We start from the raw sequence: 13594 nt of genomic DNA, 5'->3' as shown, positions 1-13594 counted from the left end.
GGTCAATGATGTCATAATGGGTCGATGATGTCATAATGGGTCGATGATGTCATAATGGTCGATGATGTCATAATGGGTCGATGATGTCATAATGGTCGATGATGTCATAATGGGTCGATGATGTCATAATGGGTCGATGATGTCATAATGACCGATGATGTCATAATGGGTCGATGATGTCATAATGGGTCGATGATGTCATAATGGGTCGATGATGTCATAATCGGTCGATGATGTCATAATGGGTCGATGATGTCATAATGGGTCGATGATGTAATAATGGGTCGATGATGTCATAATGGTCGATGATGTCATAATGGGTCGATGATGTCATAATGGTCGATGATGTCATAATGGGTCGATGATGTCATAATGGTCGATGATGTCATAATGGTCGATGATGTCATATGGGTCGATGATGTCATAATGGGTCGTTGATGTCATAACGGGTCGATGATGTCATAATGGGTCGATGATGTCATAATGGTCGATGATGTCATAATGGGTCGATGATGTCATAATGGTCGATGATGTCATAATGGTCGATGATGTCATTATGGGTCGATGATGTCATAATGGGTCAATGATTTCATAATGGGTCGATGATGTCATAATGGGTCGATGATGTAATAATGGGTCGATGATGTCATAATGACCGATGATGTCATAATGGGTCGATGATGTAATAATGGGTCGATGATGTCATAATGGGTCGATGATGTAATAATGGGTCGATTATGTCATAATGGGTCGATGATGTCATAATGGTCGATGATGTCATAATGGTCGATGATGTCATAACGGGTCGATGATGTCATAATGGGTCGATGATGTCATAATGGTCGATGATGTCATAATCGGTCGATGATGTCATAATGGGTCGATGATGTCATAATGGGTCGATTATGTCATAATGGGTCGATGATGTCATAATGGGTCGATGATGTCATAATGGTCGATGATGTCATAATGGTCGATGATGTCATAACGGGTCGATGATGTCATAATGGGTCGATGATGTCATAATGGTCGATGATGTCATAATCGGTCGATGATGTCATAATGGTCGATGATGTCATAATGGGTCGATGATGTCAAAATGGGTCGATGATGTCATAATGGGTCGATGATGTCTTAATGGGTCAATGATGTCATTATGGGTCGATGATGTCATAATGGTCGATGATGTCATTATGGGTCGATGATGTCATAATGGGTCGATGATGTAATAATGGTCGATGATGTCATAATGGGTCGATGATGTCATAATGGGTCGATGATGTCATAATGGGTCGATGATGTCATAATGGGTCGATGATGTCATAATGGGTCGATGATGTCATAATGGGCGATGATGTCATAATGGTCGATGATGTCATAATGGGTCGATGATGTCATAATGGGTCGATGATGTCATAATGGTCGATGATGTCATAATGGGTCGATGATGTCATATTGGGTCGATGATGTCATAATGGTCGATGATGTCATAATGGGTCGATGATGTCATAATGGGTCGATGATGTCATAATGGGTCAATGATGTCATAATGGTCGATGATGTCAAAATGGGTCGATGATGTCATAATGGTCGATGATGTCATAATGGGTCGATGATGTCATAATGGGTCGATGATGTCATATTGGGTCGATGATGTCATAATGGTCGATGATGTCATAATGGGTCGATGATGTCATAATGGGTCGATGATGTCATAATGGGTCAATGATGTCATAATGGTCGATGATGTCAAAATGGGTCGATGATGTCATAATGGTCGATGATGTCATAATGGGTCGATGATGTCATAATGGGTCGATGATGTCATAATGGTCGATGATGTCATAATGGGTCGATGATGTCATAATTGGTCGATGATGTCATAATGGTCGATGATGTCATAATGGTCGATGATCTCATAATGGGTCGATGATGTCATAATAGGTCGATGATGTCATAATGGTCGATGATGTCATAATGGGTCGATGATGGCATAATGCGTCGATGATGTCATAATGGTCGATGATGTCATAATGGGTCGATGATGTCATAATGGTTCGATGATGTCATAATGGTCGATGATGTCATAATGTTCGTTGATGTCATAATGGGTCGATGATGTCATATTGGGTCGATGATGTCATAATGGGTCGATGATGTCATAATGGGTCGATGATGTCATAATGGTCTATGATGTCATAATGGGTCGATGATGTCATAATGGGTCGATGATGTTATCATGGTCGATGATGTCATAATGGGTCGATGATGTCATAACGGGTCGATGATGTCATAACGGGTCGATGATGTCATAACGGGTCGATGATGTCATCATGGTCGATGATGTCATAATGGCCGATGATGCCAAAATGGGTCGATGATGTCATAATATGTCGATGATGTCATAATGGGTCGATGATGTCATAATGGGTCGATGATGTCATAATGGGTCGATGATGTCATAATGGGTCGATGATGTCATTATGGTCGATGATGTCATTATGGTCGATGATGTCATAATGGGTCGATGATGATGATGTCATAATGGTCGATGATGTTATAATGGGTCGATGATGTCATAATGGGTCGATGATGTCATAATGGTCGATGATGTCATAATGGTCGATGATGTCATAATGGGTCGATGATGTCATAATGGTCGATGATGTCATAATCGGTCGATGATGTCATAATGGTCGATGATGTTATAATGGGTCGATGATGTCATAATGGGTCGATTATGTCATAATGGGTCGATGATGTCATAATGGGTCTATGATGTCATTATGGGTCGATGATGTCATAATGGGTCGATGATGTCATAATAGGTCGATGATGTCATAATGGTCGATGATGTCATAATGGGTAGATGATGTCATAATGGGTCGATGATGTCATAATGGGTCGATGATGTCATAATGGGTCGATGATGTCATAATGACCGATGATGTCATAATGGGTCGATGATGTCATAATGGGTCGATGATTTCATAATGGGTCGATGATGTCATAATGGGTCGATGATGTCATAATGGGTCGATGATGTCATAATGGTCGATGATGTCATAATGGGTCGATGATGTCATAATGGTCGATGATGTCATAATGGGTCGATGATGTCATAATGGTCGATGATGTCATAATGGTCGATGATGTCATAATGGGTCGATGATGTCATATGGGTCGATGATGTCATAATGGGTCGATGATGTCATAATGGCCGATGATGTCATAATGGGTCGATGATGTCATAATGGGTCGATGATGTCATAATGGGTCGATGATGTCATAATGGTCGATGATGTCATAATGGGTCGATGATGTCATAATGGGTCGATGATGTCATAATGACCGATGATGTCATAATGGGTCGATGATGTCATAATGGGTCTATGATGTCATAATGGGTCGATGATGTCATAATGGGTCGATGATGTCATAATGGGTCGATGATGTCATAATGGTCGATGATGTCATAATCGGTCGATGATGTCATAATGGTCGATGATGTCATAATGGGTCGATGATGTCATAAAGGGTCGATGATGTCTTTATGGGTCGATGATGTCATAATGGTCGATGATGTCATAATGGTCGATGATGTCATAATGGGTCGATGATGTCATAATGGTCGATGATGTCATAATGGGTCGATGATGTCATAATGGTCGATGATGTCATAATGGGTCGATGATGTCATAGTGGGTCGATGTCATAATCGGTCGACAATGTCATAATGGTCGATGATGTCATAATGGTCGATGATGTCATAATGGGTCGATGATGTCATAATGGGTCGATGATGTCATAAAGGGTCGATGATGTCATAATGGGTCGATGATATCATAATGGTCGATGATGTCATAATGGGTCGATGATGTCATAATGGGTCGATGATGTCATAATGGTCGATGATGTCATAATCGGTCGATGATGTCATAATGGTCGATGATGTCATAATGGGTCGATGATGTCATAATGGGTCGATGATGTCATAATGGGTCGATGATGTCATAATGGGTCGATGATGTCATAATGGGTCGATGATGTCATAATGGGTCGATGTCATAATGGTCGATGATGTCATAATGGTCGATGATGTCATAATGGGTCGATGATGTCATAATGGGTCGATGATGTCATAATGACCGATGATGTCATAATGGGTCGATGATGTCATAATGGGTCGATGATGTCATAATGGGTCGATGATGTCATAATGGTCGATGATGTCATAATTGGTCGATGATGTCATATTGGGTCGATGATGTCATAATGGTCGATGATGTCATAATGGGTCGATGATGTCATAATGGGTCGATGATGTCATAATGGTCTATGATGTCATAATGGGACGATGATGTCATAATGGCTCGATGATGTCATAATGGGTCGATGATGTCATAATGGTCGATGATGTCATAATGGTCGATGATGTCATAATGGGTCGATGATGTCATAATGGGTCGATGATGTCAAAATGGGTCGATGATGTCATAATGGTCGATGATGTCATAATGGGTCGATGATGTCATAATGGGTCGATGATGTCATAATGGTCGATGATGTCATAATGGGTCGATGATGTCATAATTGGTCGATGATGTCATAATGGTCGATGATGTCATAATAGGTCGATGATGTCATAATGGTCGATGATGTCATAATGAGTCGATGATGTCATAATGGGTCGATGATGTCATAATGGGTCGATGATGTTATCATGGTCGATGATGTCATAATGGGTCGATGATGTCATAATGGTCGATGATGTCATAATGGGTCGATTATGTCATAATGGGTCGATGATGTCATAATGGTCGATGATGTCATAATGGGTCGATGATGTCATAATGGGTCGATGTTGTCATAATGGGTCGATGATGTCATAATGCTCGATGATGTCATAATGGTCGATGATGTCATAATGGGTCGATGATGTCATAATGGTCGATGATGTCATAATGGGTCGATGATGTCATAATGGTCGATGATGTCATAATGGTCGATGATGTCATAATGGGTCAATGATGTCATAATGGGTCGATGATGTCATAATGGGTCGATGATGTCATAATGACCGATGATGTCATAATGGGTCGATGATGTCATAATGGGTCGATGATGTCATAATGGGTCGATGATGTCATAATGGTCGATGATGTCATAATGGTCGATGATGTCATAATGGTCGATGATGTCATAATGGGTCGATGATGTCATAATGGTCGATGATGTCATAATGGTCGATGATGTCATAATGATCGATGATGTCATAATGGGTCGATGATGTCATAATGGGTCGATGATGTCATAATGGGTCGATGATGTCATAATGGTCGATGATGTCATAATGGGTCGATGATGTCATAATGGGTCGATGATGTCATAATGGGTCGATGATGTCATAATGACCGATGATGTCATAATGGGTCGATGATGTCATAATGGGTCGATGATGTCATAATGGGTCGATGATGTCATAATGGGTCGATGATGTCATAATGGTCGATGATGTCATAATGGTCGATGATGTCATAATGGGTCGATGATGTCATAATGGGTCGATGATGTCATAATGGTCGATGATGTCATAATGGTCGATGATGTCATAATGGTCGATGATGTCATAATGGGTCGATGATGTCATAATGGGTCGATGATGTCATAATGGGTCGATGATGTCATAATGGTCGATGATGTCATAATGGGTCGATGATGTCATAATGGTCGATGATGTCATAATGGTCGATGATGTCATAATGGGTCGATGATGTCATAAAGGGTCGATGATGTCATAATGGGTCGATGATATCATAATGGTCGATGATGTCATAATGGGTCGATGATGTCATAATGGGTCAATGATGTCATAATGGTCGATGATGTCATAATCGGTCGATGATGTCATAATGGTCGATGATGTCATAATGGGTCGATGATGTCATAATGGGTCGATGATGTCATAATGGGTCGATGATGTCATAATGGGTCGATGATGTCATAATGGGTCGATGATGTCATAATGGTTGATGATGTCATAATGGGTCGATGATGTCATAATGGGTCGATGATGTCATAATGACCGATGATGTCATAATGGGTCGATGATGTCATAATGGGTCGATGATGTCATAATGGGTCGGTGATGTCATAATGGGTCGATGATGTCATAATGGGTCGATGATGTCATAATGGTCGATGATGTCATAATGGTCGATGATGTCATAATGGGACGATGATGTCATAATGGTTGATGATGTCATAATGGGTCGATGATGTCATAATGGGTCGATGATGTCATAATGAGTCGATGAAGTCATAATGGTCGATGATGTCATAATGTTCGTTGATGTCATAATGGGTCGATGATGTCATAATGGGTCGATGATGTCATAATGGGTCGATGATGTCATAATGGTCGATGATGTCATAATTGGTCGATGATGTCATATTGGGTCGATGATGTCATAATGGTTGATGATGTCATAATGGGTCGATGATGTCATAATGGGTCGATGATGTCATAATGGTCTATGATGTCATAATGGGACGATGATGTCATAATGGCTCGATGATGTCATAATGGGTCGATGATGTCATAATGGTCGATGATGTCATAATGGTCGATGATGTCATAATGGGTCGATGATGTCATAATGGGTCGATGATGTCAAAATGGGTCGATGATGTCATAATGGTCGATGATGTCATAATGGGTCGATGATGTCATAATGGTCGATGATGTCATAATGGGTCGATGATGTCATAATTGGTCGATGATGTCATAATGGTCGATGATCTCATAATGGGTCGATGATGTCATAATAGGTCGATGATGTCATAATGGTCGATGATGTCATAATGAGTCGATGATGTCATAATGGGTCGATGATGTCATAATGGGTCGATGATGTTATCATGGTCGATTATGTCATAATAGGTCGATGATGTCATAATGGTCGATGATGTCATAATGGGTCGATTATGTCATAATGGGTCGATGATGTCATAATGGTCGATGATGTCATAATGGGTCGATGATGTCATAATGCTCGATGATGTCATAATGGTCGATGATGTCATAATGGGTCGATGATGTCATAATGGGTCGATGATGTCATATTGGTCGATGATGTCATAATGGGTCGATGATGTCATAATGGTCGATGATGTCATAATGGGTCGATGATGTCATAATGGTCGATGATGTCATAATGGTCGATGATGTCATAATGGGTCAATGATGTCATAATGGGTCGATGATGTCATAATGGGTCGATGATGTCATAATGACCGATGATGTCATAATGGGTCGATGATGTCATAATGGGTCGATGATGTCATAATGGGTCGATGATGTCATAATGGGTCGATGATGTCATAATGGTCGATGATGTCATAATGGTCGATGATGTCATAATGGGTCGATGATGTCATAATGGGTCGATGATGTCATAATGGTCGATGATGTCAAAATGGGTCGATGATGTCATAATGGTCGATGATGTCATAATGGGTCGATGATGTCATAATGACCGATGATGTCATAATGGGTCAATGATGTCATAATGGGTCGATGATGTCATAATGGGTCGATGATGTCTTAATGGGTCGATGATGTCATAATGGGTCGATGATGTCATAATGGGTCGATGATGTCATAATGGTCGATGATGTCATTATGGGTCGATGATGTCATAATGGGTCAATGATGTCATAATAGGTCGATGATGACATAATGGGTCGATGATGTCATAATGACCGATGATGTCATAATGGGTCGATGATGTCATAATGGTCGATGTCATAATGGTCGATGATGTCATAATGGTCGATGATGTCATAATCGGTCGATGATGTCATAATGGTCGATGATGTCATAATGGGTCGATTATGTCATAATGGGTCGATGATGTCATAATGGGTCGATGATGTCATAATGGTCGATGATGTCATTATGGGTCGATGATGTCATAATGGGTCGATGATGTCATAATGGGTCGATGATGTCATAATGGTCGATGATGTCATAATGGGTCGATGATGTCTTAATAGGTCGATGATGTCATAATGACCGATGATGTCATAATGGGTCGATGATGTCATAATGGGTCGATGAAGTCATAATGGGTCAATGATTTCATAATGGGTCGATGATGTCATAATGGGTCGATGATGGCATAATGCGTCGATGATGTCATAATGGTCGATGATGTCATAATGGGTCGATGATGTCATAATGGGTCGATGATGTCATAATGTTCGTTGATGTCATAATGGGTCGATGATGTCATAATGGGTCGATGATGTCATAATGGGTCGATGATGTCATAATGGTCGATGATGTCATAATGGTCGATGATGTCATAATGGGTCGATGATGTCATAATGGGTCGATGAAGTCATAATGGGTAAATGATGTCATAATGGGTCGATGATGTCATAATGGGTCGATGATGGCATAATGCGTCGATGATGTCATAATGGTCGATGATGTCATAATGGGTCGATGATGTCATAATGGGTCGATGTTGTCATAATGTTCGTTGATGTCATAATGGGTCGATGATGTCATAATGGGTCGATGATGTCATAATGGGTCGATGATGTCATAATGGTCGATGATGTCATAATGGGTCGATGATGTCATAATGACCGATGATGTCATAATGGGTCGATGATGTCATAATGGTTCGATGATGTCATAATGGGTTGATGATGTCATAATGGTCGATGATGTCATAATGGGTCGATGATGTCATTATAGGTCGATGATGTCATAATGGTCGATGATGTCATAATCGGTCGATGATGTCATAATGGTCGATGATGTCATAATGGTCGATGATGTCATAATGGTCGATGATGTCATAATGGGTCGATGATGTCATAATGGGTCGATGATGTCATAATGGGTCGATGATGTCATAATGGGTCGATGATGTCATAATGGGTCGATGATGTCATAATGGGTCGATGATGTCATAATGGGTCGATGATGTCATAATGGGTCGATGATGTCATAATGGGTCGATGATGTCATATGGGTCGATGATGTCATAATGGGTCGATGATGTCATAATGGGTCGATGATGTCATAATGGCTCGATGATGTCATAATGGTCGATGATGTCATAATGGTCGATGATGTCATAATGGGTCGATGATGTCATAATGGTCGATGATGTCATAATGGGTCGATGATGTCATAATGGGTCGATGATGTCATAATGGGTCGATGATGTCATAATGGTCGATGATGTCATAATGGTCGATGATGTCATAATGGGTCGATGATGTCATAATGGGTCGATGAAGTCATAATGGGTCAATGATGTCATAATGGGTCGATGATGTCATAATGGGTCGATGATGGCATAATGCGTCGATGATGTCATAATGGTCGATGATGTCATAATGGGTCGATGATGTCATAATGGGTCGATGATGTCATAATGTTCGTTGATGTCATAATGGGTCGATGATGTCATAATAGGTCGATGATGTCATAATGGTCGATGATGTCATAATGGGTCGATGATGGCATAATGCGTCGATGATGTCATAATGGTCGATGATGTCATAATGGGTCGATGATGTCATAATGGTTCGATGAAGTCATAATGGTCGATGATGTCATAATGTTCGTTGATGTCATAATGGGTCGATGATGTCATAATGGGTCGATGATGTCATAATGGGTCGATGATGTCATAATGGTCGATGATGTCATAATGGGTCGATGATGTCATATTGGGTCGATGATGTCATAATGGTCGATGATGTCATAATGGGTCGATGATGTCATAATGGTCTATGATGTCATAATGGGACGATGATGTCATAATGGCTCGATGATGTCATAATGGGTCGATGATGTCATAATGGTCGATGATGTCATAATGGGTCGATGATGTCATAATGGGTCGATGATATCATAATGGTCGATGATGTCAAAATGGGTCGATGATGTCATAATGGTCGATGATGTCATAATGGGTCGATGATGTCATAATGGGTCGATGATGTCATAATGGTTGATGATGTCATAATGGGTCGATGATGTCATAATGGTCGATGATGTCATAATGGGTCGATGATGTCATAATGGGTCGATGATGTCATAATGGTCGATGATGTCATAATGGTCGATGATGTCATAATGGGTCGATGATGTCATAATGCTCGATGATGTCATAATGGTCGATGATGTCATAATGGGTCGATGATGTCATAATGGGTCGATGATGTCATATGGGTCGATGATGTCATAATGGGTCGATGATGTCATAATGGTCGATGATGTCATAATGGGTCGATGATGTCATAATGGGTCGATGATGTCATAATGGTCGATGATGTAATAATGGTCGATGATGTCATAATGGGTCGATGATGTCATAATGGGTCGATGATGTCATATGGGTCGATGATGTCATAATGGGTCGATGATGTCATAATGGTCGATGATGTCATAATGGGTCGATGATGTCATAATGGGTCGATGATGTCATAATGGTCGATGATGTAATAATGGTCGATGATGTCATAATGGGTCGATGATGTCATAATGGGTCGATGATGTCATAATGGGTCGATGATGTCATAATGACCAATGATGTCATAATGAGTCGATGATGTCATAATGGGTCGATGATGTCATAATGGGTCGATGATGTCATAATGGGTCGATGATGTCATAATGGGTCGATGATGTCATAATGGGTCGATGATGTCATAATGGTCGATGATGTCATAATCGGTCGATGATGTCATAATGGTCGATGATGTCATAATGGGTCGATTATGTCATAATGGGTCGATGATGTCATAATGGGTCGATGATGTCATAATGGTCGATGATGTCATTATGGGTCGATGATGTCATAATGGGTCGATGATGTCATAATGGGTCGATGATGTCATAATGGTCGATGATGTCATAATGGGTCGATGATGTCATAATGGTCGATGATGTCATTATGGGTCGATGATGTCATAATGGGTCGATGATGTCATAATGGGTCGATGATGTCATAATGGGTCGATGATGTCATAATGGGTCGATGATGTCATAATGGTCGATGATGTCATAATGGGTCGATGATGTCATATTGGGTCGATGATGTCATAATGGTCGATGATGTCATAATGGGTCGATGATGTCATAATGGTCGATGATGTCATAATGGGTCGATGATGTCATAATGGTCGATGATGTCATAATGGGTCGATGATGTCATAATGGGTCGATGATGTCATAATGGTCGATGATGTCATAATGGTCGATGATGTCATAATGGGTCGATGATGTCATAATGCTCGATGATGTCATAATGGTCGATGATGTCATAATGGGTCGATGATGTCATAATGGGTCGATGATGTCATATGGGTCGATGATGTCATAATGGGTCGATGATGTCATAATGGTCGATGATGTCATAATGGGTCGATGATGTCATAATGGTCGATGATGTAATAATGGTCGATGATGTCATAATGGGTCGATGATGTCATAATGGGTCGATGATATCATAATGGTCGATGATGTAATAATGGTCGATGATGTCATAATGGGTCGATGATGTCATAATGGGTCGATGATGTCATAATGGGTCGATGATGTCATAATGGTCGATGATGTAATAATGGTCGATGATGTCATAATGGGTCGATGATGTCATAATGGGTCGATGATGTCATAATGGGTCGATGATGTCATAATGACCAATGATGTCATAATGAGTCGATGATGTCATAATGGGTCGATGATGTCATAATGGGTCGATGATGTCATAATGGGTCGATGATGTCATAATGGGTCGATGATGTCATAATGGGTCGATGATGTCATAATGGTCGATGATGTCATAATCGGTCGATGATGTCATAATGGTCGATGATGTCATAATGGGTCGATTATGTCATAATGGGTCGATGATGTCATAATGGGTCGATGATGTCATAATGGTCGATGATGTCATTATGGGTCGATGATGTCATAATGGGTCGATGATGTCATAATGGTCGATGATGTCATAATGGGTCGATGATGTCTTAATGGGTCGATGATGTCATAATGACCGATGATGTCATAATGGGTCGATGATGTCATAATGGGTCGATGATGTCATAATGGGTCGATGATGTCATAAAGGTCGATGATGTCATAATGGTCGATGATGTCATAATGGGTCGATGATGTCATAATGGGTCGATGATGTCATATGGGTCGATGATGTCATAACGGGTCGATGATGTCATAATGGGTCGATGATGTCATAAAGGTCGATGATGTCATAATGGTCGATGATGTCATAATGGGTCGATGATGTCTTAATGGGTCGATGATGTCATAATGACCGATGATGTCATAATGGGTCGATGATGTCATAATGGGTCGATGATGTCATAAAGGTCGATGATGTCATAATGGTCGATGATGTCATAATGGGTCGATGATGTCATAATGGGTCGATGATGTCATATGGGTCGATGATGTCATAACGGGTCGATGATGTCATAACGGGTCGATAATGTCATAACGGGTCGATGATGTCATAATGGGTCGATGATGTCATAATAGGTCGATGATGTCATAATGGTCGATGATGTCATAATGGGTCGATGATGTCATAATGGTCGATGATGTCATAATGGTCGATGATGTCATTATGGGTCGATGATGTCATAATGGGTCGATGATGTCATAATGGGTCGATGATGTCATAATGACCGATGATGTTATAATGGGTCGATGATGTAATAATGGGTCGATGATGTCATAATGGGTCGATGATGTCATAATGGGTCGATTATGTCATAATGGGTCGATGATGTCATAATGGTCGATGATGTCATAATGGGTCGATGATGTCATAATGGGTCGATGATGTCATAATGGTCGATGATGTCATAATCGGTCGATGATGTCATAATGGTCGATGATGTCATAATGGGTCGATGATGTCAAAATGGGTCGATGATGTGATAATGGGTCGATGATGTCATAATGGGTCGATGATGTCATTATGGGTCGATGATGTCATAATGGGTCGATGATGTCATATTGGTCGATGATGTCATTATGGGTCGATGATGTCATAATGGGTCGATGATGTAATAATGGTCGATGATGTCATAATGGTCGATGATGTCATAATGGGTCGATGATGTCATAATGGGTCGATGATGTCATAATGACCGATGTCATAATGGGTCGATGATGTCATAATGACCGATGATGTCATAATGGGTCGATGATGTCATAATGGGTCGATGATGTCATAATGGTCGATGATGTCATAATGGGTCGATGATGTCATAATGGGTCGATGATGTCATAATGGTCGATGATGTCATAATGGTCGATGTGATAATGGGTCGATGATGTCATAATGGTCGATGATGTCATAATGGTCGATGATGTCATAATGGGTTGATGATGTCATAATGGGTCGATGATGTCATAATGGGTCGATGATGTCATAATGGGTCGATGATGTCATCATGGTCGATGATGTCATAATGGGTCGATGATGTCATAATGGCCGATGATGTCAAAATGGGTCGATGATGTCATAATGGT

The sequence above is a fragment of the Anomaloglossus baeobatrachus genome, chromosome 7 (genome assembly GCF_048569485.1).
Source record: "Anomaloglossus baeobatrachus isolate aAnoBae1 chromosome 7, aAnoBae1.hap1, whole genome shotgun sequence".
In the NCBI taxonomy this organism is placed as follows: Eukaryota; Metazoa; Chordata; class Amphibia; order Anura; family Aromobatidae; genus Anomaloglossus; species Anomaloglossus baeobatrachus.
This window is presented reverse-complemented; position numbering follows the sequence as displayed.